Source organism: Mustela putorius, unplaced genomic scaffold (genome assembly GCF_011764305.1).
Source record: "Mustela putorius furo isolate JIRA1106 unplaced genomic scaffold, ASM1176430v1.1 tig00000577_pilon_pilon_pilon, whole genome shotgun sequence".
Taxonomy (NCBI): domain Eukaryota; kingdom Metazoa; phylum Chordata; class Mammalia; order Carnivora; family Mustelidae; genus Mustela; species Mustela putorius.
Window position 1 is genome coordinate 1,104,304 of NW_025421421.1, and position 22,008 is coordinate 1,126,311.

Here is a 22,008-nt window from a genome sequence, read left to right on the forward strand (position 1 = left end):
CTACTTGTGATCTCTGTCAAATAAATAAATAAAATCTTTAAAAAAAAAATAAATATCTGGTATTTGTCATAGCTTTAATTTTTAACAACAAAAATGTATTTAATTTTTCTATCCATTATTTACCTTATGTGATTTTTCAAAAGAGACTTCTATGGGGAAAGGAGATTTATTTATTTTTTTAAATATTTTTAAAAAATTAAAAAAAATATTTGAGAGAGCACATGAGTTGCGAGAACAGGAGAGAGTGAGAATCTCAAGCAGGCTCCACGTTCAACACCCAGCCCAACATGGGGCTTGATCCCATGACCCTGAGAGCGTGACCTGAGCTGAAATTCAGTCCTCAGTATGAAATAAATACCTTTCGTTAATGACTGTTTTTTCCTTGGGAAATATTTCCTTATATTGATCCATATATACCATACTGCTTAAATCTGCCTGGAGTGAAATTCTCTAGCATAGATGAGTAAAGCAATACTGACATACATTGTTCTGTACTTACATAAAGACATCTTTTTTTTGGATCCTCTCATAGTCTAAGTTCAATAAGAGTGGTTCCTGGTCACAATATATGTTGGTCATAATTTCAGAATTTACTAAAGCATCATTCAACTTTATCCTTTATCCTCCCCTTACTGGAGATTAGTATAGTAGCCTTCTTTTTTCCAGCTGTTCTGACAGAAGACATCATTATGCGAAATTAGAAGTGTAGTCTTTATGAAGATGAAGAAAGTAAAGTGAAATTTTAAATATAATATGTTAAAAGTTTGTTTTAATCTCTGTCTAGAAGATAATTAGACAAGAGAAGCCTGGGTGGCTCAGTCTGTTAAACATCAGCCTTCGGCTCAGGTCATGATCTCAGCGTCCTGGGTAGATCCCTGTATTAGGCTTCCTGCTTGGTGGGAGCCTGCTTCTCCCTCTGCCTGCTATTCCCCCTGCTTGTGCGCTCTCTCTCTCTCTCTCAAATAAATAAATAAATAAATAAATAAAATTGTTTACCAAAAACAGAAAATAATTAGACACTATTCTTGTCTATCTTTAAAAATATCCATTACTGTAGATAGAACTCAACATAAACATGCTGAATTTTTATAGAAGATAAAGCTTCTCATTTTTTATGTGCTGATCCTTGTATTTTCGTGATTATGTTTCCACAAACCTCTGTGGTTTATGGTTTTCTGATGTCTTCCCCATCACAGAATTTCGAATCTGTAAGTTAGTACCCTTTCCACCCTTACCTCCAACACATGCACAGACTGAAACATAAAGGAAAATAAATACATGATGAGAACAAGTTTCAGAATTGCCATTTTGAAGCACTTTGTGTTTTATAACCCCTATTGGCATCCACCAGATGAGCTAAAACACATACGTGTGGTTGACCCCTGTCATGACTTGGGAACAGGTAGTGGTTTATAACTCACATGTTTCATCAGCCCCTTCAGTGCTCCAATAAACTGACTGTATGAGTCATCCAGTTAAAATTCTCTTTTTGCTAATTTTTTTTCTGCACAGAGTGATGATAGTAGCAGGAGTTTGTTAAAGGGTGAGAGGTAGTGGTTCTGACATCCCCCCAAACTGGACATCTCAAATCTTCCAGGAAAAGTGGATAGACCTCGAAAGAGTCTCAGAATCTACTTATGCTTTGTTGTCATTTCTTAGTCCCCATGGTGGGAACTGATCTCAGAGACAGGTGGTTATAAAACTGTTGGCTCAAAGCTATTCAGAACTGGACTGGCAATTTCATAATAATCGTAGGATTTTAGACTAGCATTATTGAGAAACATCACTAATTTCAGCCACCTTAGTTATAAGTGCTCTGAAGAACTTCATCATTTGTTCAAAGCAGAATCTTCCCTCGTGACACCATCAAATGATGAAACAGACACTGAGAATTCAGTGTGGAAGGGAAAAGAACATGAGGTGTGAGACTGATCTAAGGGGGCATTTCCCTTTGTGTGAGGATGTGTACGTGGTGAAGACTCAGGTGAGTTATAGTGGAGAGAGAGGCAAAAGGAAAACAAAGTAAAGACAAATTGGTAAAAGCAATGAGATAGAAGCTAAAAGTGGTTTCACGGTGCTAAGTAAATAGGAAACGTACTTCACTTCACTTGTGGGAATGACTGTTGAGTTTCTGAAAGGTGAAATGACTATGTATAAGGAGTTCAGAGCCCTAGTGGACTGTCGGGCTTAAAAATAATGACTGGGCAAGGTGATACTGTTTTTCCTATTGTGCTTTTTTTTTTTTTTAAGATTTTATTTATTTGACAGAAAGAGAGACAGTGAGAGGGAATACAAGCTGGGGGAGTGGGAGAGTGAGAGGGAGAAGCAGACTTCCCGCAGAGCAGGGAGCCCAGTGTGGGGCTCGGTCCCAGGACCCTGGGATCATGAACTAAGCTGAAGGCAGACGTTTAACAACTGAGCCACCCAGGTGCCCCTGTCGTGTTCTTTAAGGGAGATGTGTCCAACTCTGTTTTGTTTCCCAAGCTTGTCTTAAAGGGCTTCACATTATCCTTTTTAAAGTTTTTCTTTGGGTAAGAGAAGGACAGCCTTGTCACCGAGTGCTTTCCGGGGAGACTCTTCATAGACCCTACACTTGTAAGGTCCCCTACTTAGGAATTTGATGCCATGGTATGATTATTAATGAGATTTTATCTAGACCTTTTTAATAGACTCTAATTATAAGCTTTATTTCACCCTTTAATGCTCTGTGTTGTGATTACAAGGAGCATTTGATTCTCCTCTATAGTGTGCATAGCTGAGTGTCCTGAGACAAGGATCAAATGTGGAACAGTATTTAAATGTGTTTTCTTGTGAGTTAATACACAGGCATTAGGAATGAGGTAAAAGCAGAGATGCTCCTCGCTGAGGAGGAATAACTTTTATATTAACAAGATGAGTACATTCTTCACATTTCTGCCCCACAAACAAATGGTAAAAATGCAGTGGGGTTTTCAAATGTTAAATAAAACATCAACGTTCAGACCATTGCTTCAGAGCTGAAGGAAATTGTTACCGTGCAAATACAAGGTCATACTAGAAGAATGAAACTGTTCAGCCTGAGGTTCCAGAGAATAACCATTATTGCCGTTTTCCTTTAAAGTTCTCCAGGCTTAATGCTTTATGGAGAGTGGTGTATTCCCTATCATCCCACAGTTTGCCCATTGGCGTAGTGTTCATCTGTGCTCCACACATGAGGAGTGGATGCACAGTTGGCATGCCTCTAGTTTCCATCAGCACAGACCCCAGAAAGTCACAGTTAAGCCCTCATTTTCTGCAGCCTTAGGCATCCCAGTCACCATCATGTCCTCCGACTTCTGCCTCCTGAATAGGCCTCAGGTTTCTCTCCATTCACACTCACCACACATCTCCAGGCTGCAGCGATCTCTCCCCTGAAACACTGGGTCTCCACTACCTGGCCCTTAGGGTGATGGCGGTCAACACACAGTGACACGTATGACCGCATGCGCCAGGTGCTCATTTGGTAAGGGAGGTGTGTTTATGTATTAGCTTTCTAGGGCTGCAATAGAAATGATGATATGATTAGTCCCTTAATATGTCACAGATGGGTGTCATCATTGTGGTGGTGGTCAGCAGTCTGACAGGACAGTGTCAGCATGGCCACACTTGCTGCTCTTGCGGCTCCTCATGGAAGCCGGTGCTCCTGGCTCCTGGCAGCATTGGGCCAGGCTTTGTCTCTGTCTTCACATGGCTGTCTCAGTGTGCTTTCTCTCCTCCTCTTCTCTACAAGAAAACTGGACACTGATCTTAGAGAACACCCTAAGCTAGGATGTTCTGATCTTGAGATCCTTAGCTTACTTATATCTTTAAAAACCAGTTTTTCTAACAAGGTTACAATGGAAGATTGCAGGGGACAGTAACATTTTCATAGGTCCAACAGCTAATTAAGTGATGATAACTTATCTTTGTATTCAGGTTTGACAATCTAACATTGGATGGTTGAAATACCTCTTATGTTTGGGTTTAAACCCCACTCAGACTTAAGTCTTGCATTGAAATTCCTTTTTTTTTTTTTTTTAAATTTTTATTTATTTATTTATTTGACACAGAGAGAGAGAGAGAGATCATAAGTAGGCAGGCAGAGAGAGGGACAAGTAGTCAGGCAAAGAGAGAGGGGGAAGCAGGCTACCTGCCGAGCAGGGAGCTCAGTGCGGGGCTTGATCCCAGGACCCTGGGATCAGGAACTGAGCTGAAGGCAGAGGATTAACCCACTGAGCCACTCAGGAGCCCCTAAATTCTTTAATACCACAGAAAGCTTACAATTAAGTGTTCAGTATCATCAGAGAAACAAATACCAACAAAGAAGGCAGACGTTTAACAACTGAGCCACCCAGGTGCCCCTGTCGTGTTCTTTAAGGGAGATGTGTCCAACTCTGTTTTGTTTCCCAAGCTTGTCTTAAAGGGCTTCTCATTATCCTTTTTAAAGTTTTTCTTTGGGTAAGAGAAGGACAGCCTTGTCTCATAGGAAGAAAAACAGGCAGGTGGGAGGGCTTTATAAATTTTGATCATTGTCCAAGATGATGGAGGTATAGGTGTGGGGAGCTGGTTGGGTAAATGCACAGAAGTGAGCCAACTGATGAATAAATGAAGTTCATCTTTTTTCATTTGTTCTCTTTGTCCCTCCCCTAAAACACTTCCAAGTGCCTTCCTAGGTATTTTCAAAAATTTATTTGGGAAGGCACAACCCCATTACAAGTAATGGCTATTCACTGGAGATTAACCCTAGTCATCAGAAATCATCTATAGATTTTCTTGCTAAAAGAGTGGTGTTAGGCCTAGATATATACCACTTTCCTATTCTGCCCTTTTTTTCTCTCCCCCAGTATCTTCTTAAGGATTTTTTTTTCATTCATATATACATTTCTATTACATTAATTACCTGTTTATCTATTTTAACCTATTTCTTACTAAAGAATTACAAGGATAATTGTATTTCACCAAATCTCTTTGTTTCTAAATATTATAGGTTGGGATTTTCTTACTCTTTAAAATATAGTACATAATACTAACTTAAAATATATGATGTGAAATCACATTTTTTAAGACTGAGTAAGAAGACACATAGATTAGTGAAATACAGGTAAACAGTTCTTCATGTGGATAGTGTCTCTGAGCCATACTGGTCATTCATATGTTTAACATTTTAATTCACTTTTTCTTGGATGGAAGTGATGTATAGATTGACAGTTGTGAAAGCAGCAAAATACATAAATTGCATTCAAGAATGTAAAAAACTGAAATTTCAACATTCTTTCATTTTCCCCCTAATTTTATATATTTCCCAGTTACAAATATTTGGACAGTACTTTATAGAATCAGGGTTATAACTTAGCTTGAGGACTGTGCTTGCCCATTTGAGAGTGCCAATATATTTTACCAAAAAAGTACAATTCTAATTTTTGCTGTGCATGATCAGCAGTTTTTTAAAAAAAGCTTTGACATAATTTTTTTTTTAGTGGTAGTTATAGAAAAACTCAGTTTAATTTTTATTTCTAGGGTGACTTTGCAGTGCTTGTAGGAGATAGGGTAGGAAAATAGGAAGTGTCACATCAGAGCCCATCAGTACTTTCAGTACTGAAGCATGGTCTTAAAGTATTTGTAAGTGTGGATGGACATCTAGGTATTTGTTTTTTAGTTTAACTGGAACAAGTTACTCTTCCCCTTAGTTTCCTTACCAAAGATTACTACATATATACTGTATTATTTCCCAGAGTTTTGATAGCTGGCTTGCAGCTTCACTTTTAAGGCCTCTAATCTCTGAGATGTAATAAAATGGCAAATTTTAAAAATTAAACGTTTAATAAAGTTATGGTCATGGTATAGTTTTGGATTATGGGCTATAAGTACCTTTCATTAATGATGATTAGGTAATTACTAAATGGGAGAAGATACTTGGAAAATGACATATCCATTAAGGATTAGTGCCCAAATATATTTAGAACTTAAATAACTAGGCACCTCAAAAAACAAACAATCCAATTAAAAGTGTGCAGAATATGTGAATAGACATTTCTCCAAAGAGGACATCCAGATGGCCAACAAACACATGAAAAAATGCTCAACATCACTCATCATCAGGGAAATACAAGTCAAAAGCACCATGAGATATCCCTTCACATCAGTCAGGATGACTAAAATAAAAAATGCAAGAACTACCAGGTGTTGGTAAGGACACGGAGAAAGTGGGACCCTTGGGCACTGTCTGTGGGTATACAAACTGGTGTAGCCACTCTGGAAAACAGAAGGAGGTCCTTCAAAAAGTTATAAATGGAACTGCACTATGATCTAGTAGTCACACTATTGGGTAGCTACCCCCAAAATACAGAAACGCTAGTTTAAAGAGGTGCATGCACCCCTGTGTTGATAGCAGCGTTGTTTACAGTAGCCAAATTATGGAAGCAGCCCAAGGGCCCATCCACTGATGAATGGATAAAGAAGGTGTTGTATGTATGTGTGTGTGTGTGTGTGTGTGTGTGTGTGTATAATGAAATTTACTCAGCCCTAAAAAAGAATAAAATCTTACCATTTGCAACAACATGGATGGAACTAGAGAGTATTATGCTAAGCAGAATAAGGCAGTTCAGAGAAAGACAAATACCATATGATTGCAGTCATATATGGAATTGAAGAAACAAAATAAATGAGCAAAGGAAAAAAAAGAAACAAGGAAATGACCCTTAACAGCAGAGAAAACACTGCTGATCCCCAGAGGGGAGGTGGGTAAGAGATGGATTAAGCGGGTGATGGGGATGAGGGAGGGCACTTGTTCCGATGAGCACGGGGTGGTGTATGGAACTTTTGGATCACTATTGTACACCTGAAACTAATATTATACCCTATGTTAACTAACTAGAATTAGATGTTTTAAAAAATGATTAGGTAATAGCTTCTTATTTTGAAAGTGTGCTCTCAAAATAATTCACAGGGACTAGTTGGTATCAAGGATTGATCCAGTTACAGGGTGGGTAAGCTGCAGGAGTGTTATTTATGTAGAAGTTAGTAGATCCTGCGAGGTGACGACCTCTGCAGAGCCCAATCTATTTATCCAGTGGATTTTAGTGGTTTGTCAAAACATCCAAATTCCGCATTATAATTTCACATTTTGATGAGAAAAACACTGTGGGAAAGCTTTTGGATTGTCATTGATTTAAAAAGGAGATGTTTGCTCTGAAGAAGTCTTTCCACTTTGGAATGTGGGATTACTACGTATGTTAATACATGAAGTGTGTTCAGAAAGGGCAGTTCTTTGGTGTTTGTGGGAAGGGTGTGAGTGAATCTCAGGAGACAGCTCTGAGATGGCAGAAACTTGGAGCAGAGAGCAATATAAAACAGGGAGAGAGGCATGTTGAAGTCAGTCACAAATATACATACGGAGAAGATATTTTGGGATAATCTGGCTTTGTGATATTATTGAGGCCAGAAAGTCTAGTGATTTATTCATTTCCCGCTGGCCTTGACTTGTGCCCGCCTTCAGGTTGCACGTCCTAGGGAGGGACTTCTAGCTCCATACATGTGAAAGGAGCCACTGGTTGTTAAAGCCCCGATTCTCCACCCATGAGTAAGCATGGCTCTGACCTGTTAAGAATGGACCCAGGGACCAGACAGTCGATGCCATAGTTGACAGTCATACTCCAGATTTTAGTAAGTATGGAATTAGTAAATATAGTTCATTTTACTTGTTTAAACCTTGTTGACACTTCTCTATTTTTCCTCTCTCTTTTGTTTCCTTTATTTAATGCACCGTATATTATATTTTTAAAAAATTTTTTGTTAAAATGTAATGTATTATTTGCCCCAGGGGTACAGGTCAGTGAATCGTCAGGCTTAAACATTTCACAGCAATCACCATAGCACATACCCTCCCCAGTGTCCATAACCCAGCTACCCTATCCCTACCCCCACCCACTCCCCAGTAACCCTCAGTTTGTTTCCTGAGATTAAGAATCTCTTATGGTTTGTCTCCATCCTGATCCCATCTTGTTTCATTATTTCCTTACCTCCCCTCCACAACCCCCTGTGCTGCCTCTCAAATTTCTCATATCAGAGAGATCATATGATAATTGTCTCTCTCTGATTGACTTATTTTGCAGAGCATAATACTGTCTAGTTCTATCCACATCTTTGCAAATGGCAAGATTTCATTTCTATTCATGGTTGCATAGTATTCCATTATATGTATACACTACATCTTTATCCATTCATCTATTGACGGACATCTAGGTTGGCTATTGTGGACATTGCTGCCATAAACATTTGGGTGCATGTGCCCCTTCAGATCAGTACATTTGTATCTTTAAGGTAAATATCCAGTAGTGTGATTGCTGGGTCATAGGGTCTACTTTCAACTTTTTGAGGAACCTCCATACAGTTTCCCAGGTGGCTGCACCAGCTTGCATTCCCACCAACAGTGTAGGAGTGTTCCGCTTTCTCCACATCCCCACCAGCATCTGTTGTTTCCTGACTTGCTAACATCAGCCATTCTGACTGGTGTGAGGTGGTAACTCACTGTGGTTTTGATTTGTATTTCCCCAATGGCAAGTGATTTTTAGCACTTTTCCATGTGTCTCTTGGCCATCTGGATGCCTTCTTTGCAGAAATGTCTGTTCATGTCTTATGCCCATCTCTTGATTGTCTTATTTATTTTTGCAGTGTTGTGATAAATTCTTTATAGACTTTGGATACTAGCCCTTTATCTGATATGTCATTTGTGAATACCTTCTCCCATTCTGTCAGTTGTCTTTCGGTTTTGTTGATTGTTTCCTTTGCTGTGCAAAAGCTTTTGATCTTGATGAAGTCCCAATACTTCATTTTTGCCCATGCTTCCCTTGCTTTTGTCAATGTTTCTAAGGAAGAATTTGCTGTGTCTGAGGTCGAAGAGCTTACGGCCTGTGTTCTCCTCAAGAATTTTGTTGGATTCCTGTCTCACATTGAAATCTTTCATCCATTTTGAGTCTATTTTTGTGTGTGTGGTATAAGGAAATGGTCCACTTTCATTCTTCTGCATGTGGCTGTCCAATTTTCCCAGCAGCATTTGTTGAAGAGACTGTCAAGAGACTGGACATTCTTTTTCCCATTGGACATTCTTTGTCGAAGATTAGTTGACCAAAGAGTTGAGGGTCCATTTCTGGGCTCTCTATTATGTTGCACTGATCTGTGTGTCTGTTTTTATGCCAGTACCATACTGTCTTGATGATTATAGATTTGTAATAGAGCTTGAAGTCTGGAATTGTGATACCACCAACTTTGGCTTTCTTTTTCAACATTCCTCTGGCTATTTGGTTTTTTTTCTGGCTCCATATAAATTTTAGGATTGTTTGTTCCATTTCTTTGAAAAACAAATTGATGGTATTTTGAATAGGGACTTAATGTTAAATGTTCAGATTGCTTTAGGAAGCATAGACATATTCACCATATTTGTTGTTCCATTCCATGAGCGTGGAACATTTTTTCATTTCTTTATGTCTTCCTCTATTTATTTCATGAGTATTTTATAGTTTTCTGAGTACAGATTCTTTGCTTCTTTGGTTAGGTTTATTCCTAGGTATCCTGTGGTTTTGGGTGCAACTGTAAATGGGGTTGACTCCTTAATTTCTCTTTCTTCTGTCTTGCTGTTGGTGTATAGAAATGCAACTGATTTCTGTGCATTGGTTTTATATCCTGAATCTTTACTGAATTCCTTTATGAGTCTGTCAATTTTGGAGTGGAGTCTTTTGGCTTTTCCACATAAAGTATCATATCATCTGCAAAGAGTGAGAGTTTGACTACTTCTTTGCCAATTGGGATGACTTTAATTTCTTTTTGCTGTCTGATTGTCGAGGCTAGGTCTTCTAGTACTATGTTGAATAGCAGTGGTGATAGTGGGCATCCCTGCTGTGTTCCTGACCTTAGGGGAAGAGCTCTCAGTTTTTCCCCATTGAGATTGATACTCGCTGTGGGTTTTTCATAGATGGTTTTGATGATATTGAGGTGTGTACCCTCTATTCCTACACTTTTAAGAGTTTTGTTCAAGAGTGGATGCTGTACTTTGTCAAATGCTTTTTCAGCATCTATTGAGAGTATCATATGCTTCTTGTTCTTTCTTTTCTTAATATATTATATCACATTGATTGATTGGCAGATGTTGAACCAACCTTGCAGCCCAGTAATAAATCCAACTTGGTCGTGGTGAAGAAATCTTTTATTCATTCATTCATACATTCATTTATTTATTATTATTTTTATTTTTTAAAGATTTCATTTATTTTACAGAAAGACACAGTGAGAGAGGGAACACAAGCAGTGGGAGAGGGAGAGGGAGAAGCAGGCTCCTTGCTGAGCAGGGAGCCTGATGTAGGGCTCAATCCCAGGATCCCAGGATCATGTCCTGAGTCAAAGGCAGATGCTTAATGACTGAGCCCCCCAAGTACACCATGAATAATCCTTTTTATGTACTGTTGGATCCTGTTGGCTAGTATTTTGGTGAGAATTTTTGCATCCATGCTCATCAAGAATATTGGTCTGTAATTCTCCTTTTTGATGGGGTCTTTGTCTGGTTTTGAGATCAAGATAATGCTGGCCTCAAAAAATGAGTTTGGAAATTTTCCTTCCATTTCTATTTTTTGGTACAGTTTCAGGAAAATAGGTATTAATTCTTCTTTAAATGTTTGGTAGAATTTTTCTGGAAAGCCATCTGGCCCTGGGTTCTTGTTTGTTGGAAGATTTTTGATGACTGCTTCAGTCTCTTTAGTGGTTATGGGTCTGTTCAGGTTTTCTATTTCTTCCTGGTTCAGTTGTGGTAGTTTATATGTCTCTAGGAATGCATCCATTTCTTCCAGATTTTCAATTTTGCTGGCGTATACTTGCTCATAATATGTTCTTACAGTCATTTGTATTTCTTTGGTGTTGGTAATCTCTCATCTTTCATTCATGATTTTATTAATTTGGGCCTTTTCTCTTTTCTTTTAATAAATTCTCTCCAGGGGTTTATCAATCTTATTCTTTCAAAGAACAAGCTCCCTAGTTTCCTTGATCTGTTCTTCACTTCTTTTGGTTTCTATTTCATTGATTTCTGCTCTGATCTTTATGATTTCTCTTCTCCTGTTGGGTTTAGGCCTTCTTTGCTGTTCTTTCTCCAGCTCCTTTAGGTGTAGGATTAGGTTGTGTACTTGAGACCTTTCTTTTTTCTTGAGAAAGGCTTGTAGTACTTTGTGCTTTCCTCTCAGGACTGCCTTTGCTGTGTCCAAAATATTTTTGAGCAGTTGTGTTTTCATTTTCATTTGTTTCCATGAATTTTTCCAATTCTTCTTTAATTTCCTGGTTGACCCATTCATTCTTTAGTAGGATGCTCTTTAGCCTCCATGTAGTTGAGCTCTTCCCAACTTTCTTTTTGTGATTGAGTTCTAGTTTCAGAGCACTGTGGTCTGAAAATATGCAGCAAATGATCCTAGTCTTTTGGTACTGGTTGAGACCTGAGTACACCTGTATCAAGAAGTTTAACAACAGGTGACTATGCATTGGAAAAATCATTACAACAGTCTAAAGTAGTTCTCAGATACAGAATTAAATCAATAATAGGCTACTATGGTCAATGATGTGTGCAATATTTAAAATAATGTTATTAAAAATGTGAAATTTTATTATCCTAGCCAAATACTTTCAAATTTATGGTCTATAGATCCCTGATACCTTTGTTAATAGATATCTTCAAAGCAAAGGACAATAATGGATTACTAAATTGGAGAGTAAATTCCAGACAGCTAATTTTAATCTAATAGGACAATACCAGCTTGTTCTGAAAAGTTGGAATTTCAAAGAATATGTGGTATCAGGAATGTATGGATACAGAATGATTAATCCAGAAGTAAGATTTTGTAGAGGAGATACCTTTATCCTAGAAATGCAAGATGTACATATACTCAGACACCAAACAAATACATCAGTAGGTATTAGGGCAAACCACAGTCCTAAGTGGTAGAAAGAAATTAAATAAAGAGAATCCTGGAGTTTATAAACTTCCAGATAATTTGGTTTGGAGACTAAAGACATGAATATATATGAAAACCTACATATCAGTAAAAGATCCCTAAGTGTACTCTGCAGAGTAACTATCCTGACACCACAAGAGAATGGTTCAGATTCTCCCATACAAAAAGAAGCACTGTCATGTCACACTGGTAGAAGACGATCTTCTCCAGCAGTGTGAACAGTGTGAGAGAATGGACACTTAGCATAACTGGATAGCCAGCGTCTGTCTACACCGCTGCTCTGGTAGCTGTCATTAGTCGGAGTCAGTTTGTTCTTAGTTCTTTAGACTACTTCCAGACTTTAATGAAAGATAGCTTTACAATGACATTTCACGATTTTGCATTACAGGATATTCCTCTTCTTTAATAAAGCATTGTTCTATTCATATTCATATTAGAGCAACTTAAGTATTTATGTAAATGAAATAATTTTATTTAAATTGTCATCTAGAAAGTAATCTGTTTTCATGAATATTATTAACAGATGTCCTTCCCTGTCCTCCCCACTGCAAAATGGTATCTGTAAGAGAGAGAGAAAGACCTGGGAATTCAGAGACACTGGGTTTAGCTTGCTCCTGGAGACAAGTTTGCAGCTGGGAATTTTAAATGCCAGATAAGAATACTGCAGAGAATGAAGTCAGCACACATAAGAGAAAAGATCTAAAAAGAAGTATGAGGTTGGCGTGTCAAATGACAGCCAAACTTCTTTCCTTTCTGTTAGGGTTGGGTGAAACTTCCCACAGTCTCTCTGGGAGCAGAATCTGAATGGGAGGATGGGACACAGGGCACCAAGGTGAGCAGAGAAGGGTGTCCGAGGTCTCAAGGTGCTGAGCCTGCTGTAGGCTGCAACGTTGTCCCTGGCATCTTAACCACTTGTAACCTGCGTGATTTCTAGGTTCCCAGCCTACCCACCAGTCCTGGCTGATCTTGCATTTCTGTTTGGCTTGAAAGATACCTTATTCTGAGGTTTTGCATTCTTCCTAAATTGGGTAAAAATAAAATACAAGTTTCCAGATACTGGGCTCATCCAAAGAAAGGGCTTGCTCTAAAAGCTGGTTATTTTTTAGAGATTGTCTGTTTCACTGTGGCTTTACAGTGTAGCCTTGTATGCTAGCCTGAATGCACAGCTTTGGGCTTGTGGTCTCACCTCCTAGGATAGAGCTAGACTGTTCACCTTTTCTCAGGTGGACAGAGAATCCACATCCTAATATTTTTGCCCCACGGACAATCGCCAGTGATGGTGATCAAAATGAAAAATTTCTCCTCACATCTTTGTGTGTGCCTATGTCAGTTTTATTGTTTTCAATGACAAAGGCCAACCTGGCAAGGTAGCCATCAAACCAATGTAGTGATTTCTTTTTTAAATATAGGAGACATTTTGGAACAAACATTAGTATGTTCATAAATGAGATCAGTCATTGTCTTATTTTTCTCCAGCATGGTCAATTATTACCCAAAATGTAATTAATTTTCTTTAGCAGTTGTACTTGTATGTGGGGTTAACAAAGAGCTTGATTTCAAGCAACAAAGCAAGTATAAGCTCTTCTTCAGCATGGTGTTTCCCCAAAAGAATGACATTGCAGGGCAGGCCTTATCGTGTCCTTCAGTCAGTGGGTACGATGATTCACCACCAATATTAATGACATGAACTTCCAGTCGAAACTTAAGGTGACTTCTGAGGACTGGCAAATTCACCAAGTCCTTCAGCGTCATTATTTTATTATGTCTAAATTTCCACAGCTAATACTTCTTCAGAGATAAAAAGGCTTTTACATAATAGCTATTAATTATTGTTTTTCTTTGAGCATCCCTAATTTGAAGACCATTTATCTCTTGGTATCAGGCCTGCCTCATTTGTTCATAAGTATAAATAAAAGATTAAGGCCTTCACTCAGTCCCTTCTTTATTTTCATGATGTTTTCACTCTATTATTTTGTCCCTTTTTTCCAGGTCTCTTGTTTGATTTGTCTGTGTGGAGGCTGTGTTTATGACCCATTTTATTTAGCTGTTTTCTTGTGCAGCATGTTTTCTATGAAGAGCACTGTATGAGTGTGGCATTAGTCACCTTGGCCTAATAAATGTTTTATTGAACAGAGTTCCAGCATTCATAATCCTGCTTAGAAAATAGCACTTCAGAGATTAGGCCTTAAAGGAGAGTTTCACCTTTATAATCTTTTGTTTTATATTTTGTTTTGCTTTTTTACTTCTTCAATTATAAATTCAAGTAAAGAATTTCTTTTCTTTGAGAAATGGTAGAAGTATTTTTGAAATTGTTTCTGAGAGATTTAACCATGAAATACATAAAGATATGAGAGAGAGAGAGAAGGAGAGGGAGAGAGAGAGGTATCTGAAAGCCATACTGAGGGTCCATATTTCCGGACCACAGTTGTCATTGAGCCCCACCATCTTGCTGAACACTGTAGGTATAGACTGTCCAGATATATGTATTCCTGCTCAAATCTGTGCTGACTGACTCCTCGAAGTCAAATAATTTTACTTCCTGGGTTTTCTCATTCATAAATGGAGCTGTCCCTCCTGTAGTATTCTTGTGAGTAAGATAGAACCCATGTGATATGATAGAACCCATGAAATGACTTAGCCCTGTGGTTGAAATGATGAACTCATCATGTTAGTGATGAATATTGAATGTTACTGTTTTTCATGAATACGTTGCAAGGAATGGGTGCTGGTGCCCTCACGTCCACAGGACTCTCTGCTTCCCAGTTGTTGGATGTGAAGGAAGTATTAGGACAACTACATGTTAGGGCCAAGAGTTGTAACCTACTTTTGATCCATTCCAGGTTGGGAATTAGGTCAGATTTCATGCAGGAGCTAAAGGGGAATGATTTCATCACCCACACTGGCCGGGCATCCTGGTCCATGGGTGTGTGAGGGGTGTGTTGGGGTAGGGACACAGCAGGAGCCAGTGCACATGTGATCAGCGGTGGCCACAGGGCCGTGTGCAGTGTTTCGCAGACTTTGTCCCACACAGGGCATTTCTCTTCCTGTTTGGTCCCCATTCCAAGTTATTTAAGTAAAAAAAGGGAAATACGGGTATATCTGCTGAGTCATTACAGATGTTCTTACAAGTTCCTCCCAGAGAGGAAACAAAAACAGAGAGAAAAAAAAATTAAAATACCAACTCACTTTATTGTGTCTCATGTTTTAAACGGGAAATTCTCCATTCTCAGATAATGTTTTTGCAAACACCGGAGTTTCTGTGTCATCACCTATGAGGGAATTTAAAATTAAATGTGGCCTACAGGAGGTGCCTGGGTGGCTCAGTGGGTTAAAGCCTCTGCCTTCAGCTCAGGTCATGATCCCAGGGTCCTGGGATCGAGCCCCTCATCGGGCTCTCTGCTCAGCAGAGAGCCTGCTTCTTCCTCTCCTTCTGCCTGCTTCTCTGCCTACTTGTGATCTCTGTCTGTCAAATAAATACATAAAATCTTTAAAAAAAAATGTGGCCTACAGGTACTTTGAACAGTTCATCCTCATCTGTGACTGAGATTCCAGATTTCCTTTTACAAATTCTGAAAATGAGTGTCAGTGACGGTCCTCCATCCTGTGCATAGAACCATGGTTGAAAATAGGGGGATTGCAGATCTTGGCTTTGGGGAATTCTCTACTGATACGTGGATCACTTTTTCTTTCCTACTGGTACTTACACTGACACTGTTTTCTTCTAGATAATCCTGAGAGATAGATGGGTTCTTTCTGTGGTCCCCTTTTGTGCTACAAATGAGAAATTGCCTCCAGGAAGGCAGTCAGGGAAATTACAAGGTTTGTATCACCGTGTCACTTACTAGAGCTGTATGTTGCATGTTGAACCATGTCTGCAGCTTTTTGCATATTTTCCCCAATTTCTTGTTTTTCATGTAATGATATATTCAATACCAAATATTATGTTTTTGCCAAGGCAGAAATCTTATAAGTGTTCTTTTTGATTATAAGGTTTATATTATGAACTGGAAATTTCTGTGTATTTCAGGTGGTCTTCTCTCATAAGTATTGTCAGAAAACAAACACTAAGGGTGGCAGCTACCTGTAAAAAGTCTTCTGCATAACAGGAGCCCCTAAATTTAGTTATTAAACAATATACACATATTTTAACTTCGTAAATATTTGATACCTTTATAAAATTTAAAGCTGAGTGAAAGAATAAAGTTGTTAGCTCTAATTCTGATGTTTTTCCAATGAAGTTTCCATGAGGTAGTGGTGGCCCCCCCATGCCCACCCCCAGAAGCAGTTTGAGAGAGTGTGTATTCTCATGTAGTTTAATTCCATGTGCATGTCAATGACAAGACTTTGGAAAACTACAATATAAGTTCATAACCGGGTTACGTACATCATACACTCGAATACTTGTGTGTGGGTTTCCCTAGCTTTGCATGTGCTGCATGGTTGTTTATCTCTGTACTGTTTTGTCACATGGGTCATCTCACATGTCCATCCTCACAGTTGAACTACTGAACAGTCCCATTGCTTCTAGCATGTGTTGTATTATTGTGAAAATGCCATCCCATTTCCTCCTTTCATCTCTGCCATCAACCAATACCCTGCTCTTCATAGAGTTTGTCGTTACAGTTATTTTATTTTATTTTATTTTATTTTTTTAAGATTTTATTTATTTATTTGACAGACAGAGATCATAAGTAGGCATAGAGGCAGGCAGAGAGAGAGGAGGAAGCAGGCTCCCTGCTGAGCAGAGAGCCTGATGAGGGGCTCAATCCCAGGACCCTGAGATCATGACCTGAGCCGAAGGCAGAGGCTTAACCCACTGAGCCACCCAGGTGCACCCTACAGTTATTTTATAAACAGAATCCTAGAAGACAAAACATTTAAGATTGGCTTTTCTCACTTCGTATAATTTGAATTTAAAGTGGAGGTAATTCCATGACTCCATATCTAGAACAGGATGTTGGAACTCACATCTTATTCTTATTCTCATATCTTATTCACATCTTAGTTCTTATTGTTATACCAGGCATTTGAGACATAGTCTCAGTGTAGGTGAAGCCAGATTAGACTCCCACTTAGCTAGACTCCCACTCCTTTCTTCTAGAAGGAAAATATTCCAATAATCCAGAATTTAAAAACACCTCATGTTTAGAAATGACAAACTAAGTCAATATAGTTATCAGTCAGTGGCTCTATGATGTATTAGCTATGAGAGGAAACCATCTAGCCACCAAATGTAGCTGTAGAGAAAACTATTGACAGTTGGGTTTCCTGTACCCTCATAGAGGCCTACTGAAATGTAATTCCTGGGGTCAGGCCCTGTGACTGTATTGCTGTGATGCTTCCCAGATGGTATAGATAGGTTTGGAAAACATGACTCAATGCAAACAGATTACAAGTTCAGAAATGGTGTTTGTAGGATAATAAAAATCCAGGAAAGTAGAGTCAAAATTATAAGCAATGCTGAAATTATAAGCAAGCTGAAATGTATGGTACAACTACTATGGTATTTTTCCAAGTTCTGATTTTTTATAATGATTTTATTTATTTATTTATTTTTAGAAGATTTTATTTATTTATTTGACAGAGAGAGACACAAATAAAGAGGGAACACAGGCAGGGGAGTGGGAAAGGGAGAAGCAGACTCCCCACTGAGTAGGGAGCTGGATGCAGGACTCCATACAGGACCCTGGGATCATGACCTGAGCCAAAGGCAGAAGCTTAACAACTGAGCTACCTTAGCTCCATTTATAACGATTTTAAATGTGTCTGATAGAATGTTATTATTGGGCTCCTGAAATGAATAGAACTCTTTCTTGACCTAGAAATCAGCTTTTTATTTTCAAGGATCAGATTGCTCATGGAAGTAAATGAATATTCGTTTGTTATGGAAATAAATGAGTCTTATGAAGTGGGAATGATTTCTTGGCTTCTTTAGGATGTTAGGTGTTACTGACAGTAGGGTCACTGGAAGAGGCTTGGGAAGCAAATAATGATGTCGCTGAAACAACTGGGGTCCTTCCCTCGGGAATTTTCCAAGAAGCAATGAAATCTGCTGACATGGCTGCACAGTGGTCTGTGAATACAGCAGAAGATCGTGTGTCTTGAACACAATGTGGAATAATTTGTTAGAATTTATATATACATTTACATTCTTCTCCATGCCATTAACACATACAGAAGACCATTCAGAATAGAATTTGTGGAAACAGAACAGCCAAGCAAGACAACAATGCGTAGACCTATGGGGAAGTGCTCTCCAAAACATTTTCATTTTCAGTGCAATTTCTGTTACACACAAGTGCTCGTAGAATTACCATCTTTATTTTATTTACTTCTAAAGATTTTATTTATTTGACAGGAGAGAGAGACCACTGTTAGGGTCCGTGATCAAAGGAACAAGACTGATACAAAGCGAAGGTCAAGCAAAACTTTATTTCGCGCCAAGCATCAAGAATCAAACTGACCAGTCAGGGCTATCTCTTACGAAAAGGCGATGACGATTATCCCGACAAGGTCACTCCCAAGAAGGCCGCTCCGGACGAGGCTGCTCTAGATGAGGCTTCTCCGCAGGTGAGGCTGCTCCATGATCAGAGCCGCTCCCAAGAAGAGGCCACTCCCAAGACAAGGCTGCTGCTCGATGAGGTTGCTCCCCGAACAAGGCCGCTCCCAAGAAGAGGCCATTCTGGACAAGACCGCTTCCCAAACGAGGCCACTCCCGATGACGAAGAGGCAACGATGACAGCGATGATGACAAGGAGGACAAACCGGATGGCACAGACTCTGCTCCCCACGATGCCACTCTGACAAGGCTGCCACCCAGAGGAAGGCACCACTGTGGACAAGGCCGCTTGTGGCTCGGGGGGTTGGCAAGGCATTTTGCGGTGAGGCTGCTGGCAGCTAGGGGCAGTTGGCATCTCAGGGCCGCTGGCGGCTCGGGACCTCTGGCATCCAGGGGCTGCAGGCGTGGGGACTGCCGACCACTGGACTGCTGGACCGCTGGTGTCTGGGCAGCTCGGGGCTGCTGGAAGTTGCAGGCGGCTGAAGGCTGCAGGTGGCTCGGGGCCGCTGGAGGCGGGACTGCAGGAGGCTCGAAGCTGCAGGCGGCAGCTCGTTGCCGCCAGATGTGGGGCCTCAGGCGGCTGGAAGCTGCAGGCTGCTGGTGGCTGCAGGCGGCGGCTCTGGGCTGCCAGAGGCGGGACCCCCTGAGGCTGGAGACTGCGGGCGCAGGGACCTCAGGTGGTGGGACTGCTGGCGGTGGTTATAGCTCTTATAAGAGCTGTTACAGCTTTTCCATTCTGCTGACTCTTCTGCTCCCGTTGACTCTTCTGCTCCCATCACAGCTCTCCTCTTCCCCTGCTAGCCTCGCACAGCAACCTTTATGCGGTTGGTTGAGCCCCACCCCTATACAGGTGGCCAGTTGGATCTCAATTCACCCTAGTGGATATACACATGCTGCACCAATTGGACATCTCCACCTGGCCTGCCCCACCCCTACATCCGGGGTCCACAAGCAAGTTCCTCTGGGAGGGGCAGGCCCTTACATTCCCCCTTTTCTTTGGAGATTAGTCAAATCCTTGACTTTCCAGATAGTTCTATCTTATATTGAACATATAAGACTAACATTTTATCGCCCCAATTTTCTTTAGTATAGCAACAATAAACTTACAATTTTTTAGTCCATGGTCAGCTGGGTCTGTCGGCTGCCACTCCCATCTGGGGGGCATCCTTACTCTCAGCTCGTTTGACGTGACCCGCATGAACCCAGGCCCTAATGCCTTCTACTTTTACTGCCGTGGGGGTGGTTAGGATAACAGTAAATTGTCCCTTCCAGCGAGGCTTTTCCCCACTTGATAGTGATGTATCCAGATCAAGTCCCTGGGATATGGTTCCACCAGTGTCTCTTTTCCAGTGTGGGCAGTTTGGATCCCTTCTTTTTAAGACAGACTGTAATGCCTGCAGTGACTGGGGTATAGACTGATCAGTCATTTCTGCTAGGGCAACCTCCTGTAGCCTAGGACAGAGCAAGGGAGGGGTCCTCCCAAACATTATTTCAAATGGGGTCACCTTGTTTAAATAGGGTGTACATCGTGCCCTGAGGACAACAAAAGGAAGGAGATCCATCCATCCACCACCAGCCTCCAGAATTAACTTTGTCAAGGTCTCTTCGAGAGTCTGGTTCATTCTCTCTCCTTGCTCAGAGCTCTGGGGCCAGTAGCCACACTGTAGTTTCCAATTAGTGCCCGCAGCCTTGGCCATCTGTAGCGTCTTGGTGAATGCAATCAGCTTTGCTTTTCCACCGAGATCCTGTGTGGCAGGGCTGTCGTCCAGAGTCTCTGCTCAGGAGAAACCATTGCAGCCCCCACATACCTCTTTCCATTGACCATGTAACTACTACCTTCTGTGAACAGAGTCATTTCCGCATCCGGGAGGGGAGTGTCTCTGAGATCCTGCCTTATTCCTATGACTTGGGTTAGGACCTTCCCGCAGTCGTGTGGGTGGTCAGCCAGCACCTCTGGTAGCAACATGGCTGGATTTAGCACTGCCGGGGGCCGGAAGATCACTTTTTTTCGTTCAGGAGGAGGGCCTGATACCTCGTCACTCGGGCATTTGTCATCCGCTGGTCTGGTGGAGTCCAGAGAAGGCCCTCGATAACGTGGGTGGTGGTCAATATGAGATTTTAACCCAGAGTCAATTTGCATGCATCCTTGACCAGGAGGGCCATGGCAGCAATTATGCAGAAACAAAGGGGGAACCCAGCTGCTACTGGATCTAGTTTCTTGCTAAGATAGGCCACTGGCCTTCACCAAGGCCCCAGAGTCTGAGTCAAAACTCCTTTAGTCAGCCCTGCCTTTCCATCCACATACAAGTGGAAGGGCTTGGTAGCATCTGGGATGACCAATGCTGGGGCACACAGTAAGGCTCTTTGTAATTCCTGAAATGCTCCTTCTGCCTCAGCTGTCCACACTCTACCATAGTAAGTCCTCCCTTAGCCAGTTCGTAGAGAGGTTGTGCCATCTCCGTGAAGGCAGCATCCACAGCCTGCAGTAGCCCACCGTCCCAAGAAATTCCCTCTTGGAGATCAAAGCGAAAGCAACCGGTATTCCCTGGCAGTCTTCCATCCAAGTAATAACCAGGCCCGACCCTGCTTAGCTTCTGAGATCAGACGAGATCGGGCGCATTCAGGGTGGTATGGCCATAGACAATCATAGGCTTCTTACCCGATATTCTCAGATGAGTGTACGCGACACCCTATGTAACATGGAACTGTCCTTCCCTTGCTGGAGGAAGCTGAACTTTCTCATAACCTACTGTTACCTTAATCTGTCCAGGCTTGGTTAGCTACCATATCTCTCTCGTTCACAGTTACGTTGGCCCCCGGCCTTCTTGGGCTACTGATGCCTTGTGGTCATACCCATTCTGTACAAAGGAGGAAGTAGTGGAGGGTTTCTAAGTGCTTGGAACAGAATGATGTTTCAGACAGATGGACATGTCATTCAAAGATGCAGAGGCTGCAGAGAGCCAGCATATTCAGGAACGTGCCAGCAGCTGCACGTGTATCAATCGGGGGACAGGTCCCTGGCAGCCTCCGATGGCCAAGATTTGAAGCCTTGACTCCTGAGGCCCTTGTGTGACCCATCGAGTCCAGACATCAGAGAAGAGGGACGGGCAGCTCATGGAGCTTCAGAGAGTTTTCTTCCCCTTGGAAGATGGCTTCCTAGACTCAAAGTGGACCCTCAGATTCTCGTTTTTCTAGGTCTGAAAGCCAACACAGAGGTGCTGAGCAGAGTCCAAATTCATTGCACAGAATTTCCCCTGTTCCATCTCCCAGATTCTGGGTGGAAGAGCTCAGAGAGAACAGCTGTAGTCTGCTCTGCCATCAGAGCAGGGCTGTCCCTGGATGCTGTCCTGCTTGCATCCCTCGCGGGAACTTAGGAGCATCTTATCTAAGGTCTGTCCGTATAAACCCTGGACCAGGCTACTCCGTGGAGTAGAAGACCGTTATGCCATATGACGCCCTGCAAGATTC

The 22,008-nt window shown here is 41.1% G+C and overlaps 1 pseudogene; it reads right to left on the bottom strand.

The window, feature by feature from the left end:
- Positions 1 to 21,063: 21,063 nt before the first annotated feature.
- On the bottom strand, positions 21,064 to 21,182 carry LOC123392448 (annotated as a pseudogene).
- Between the last annotated feature and the right edge of the window lie 826 nt (positions 21,183 to 22,008).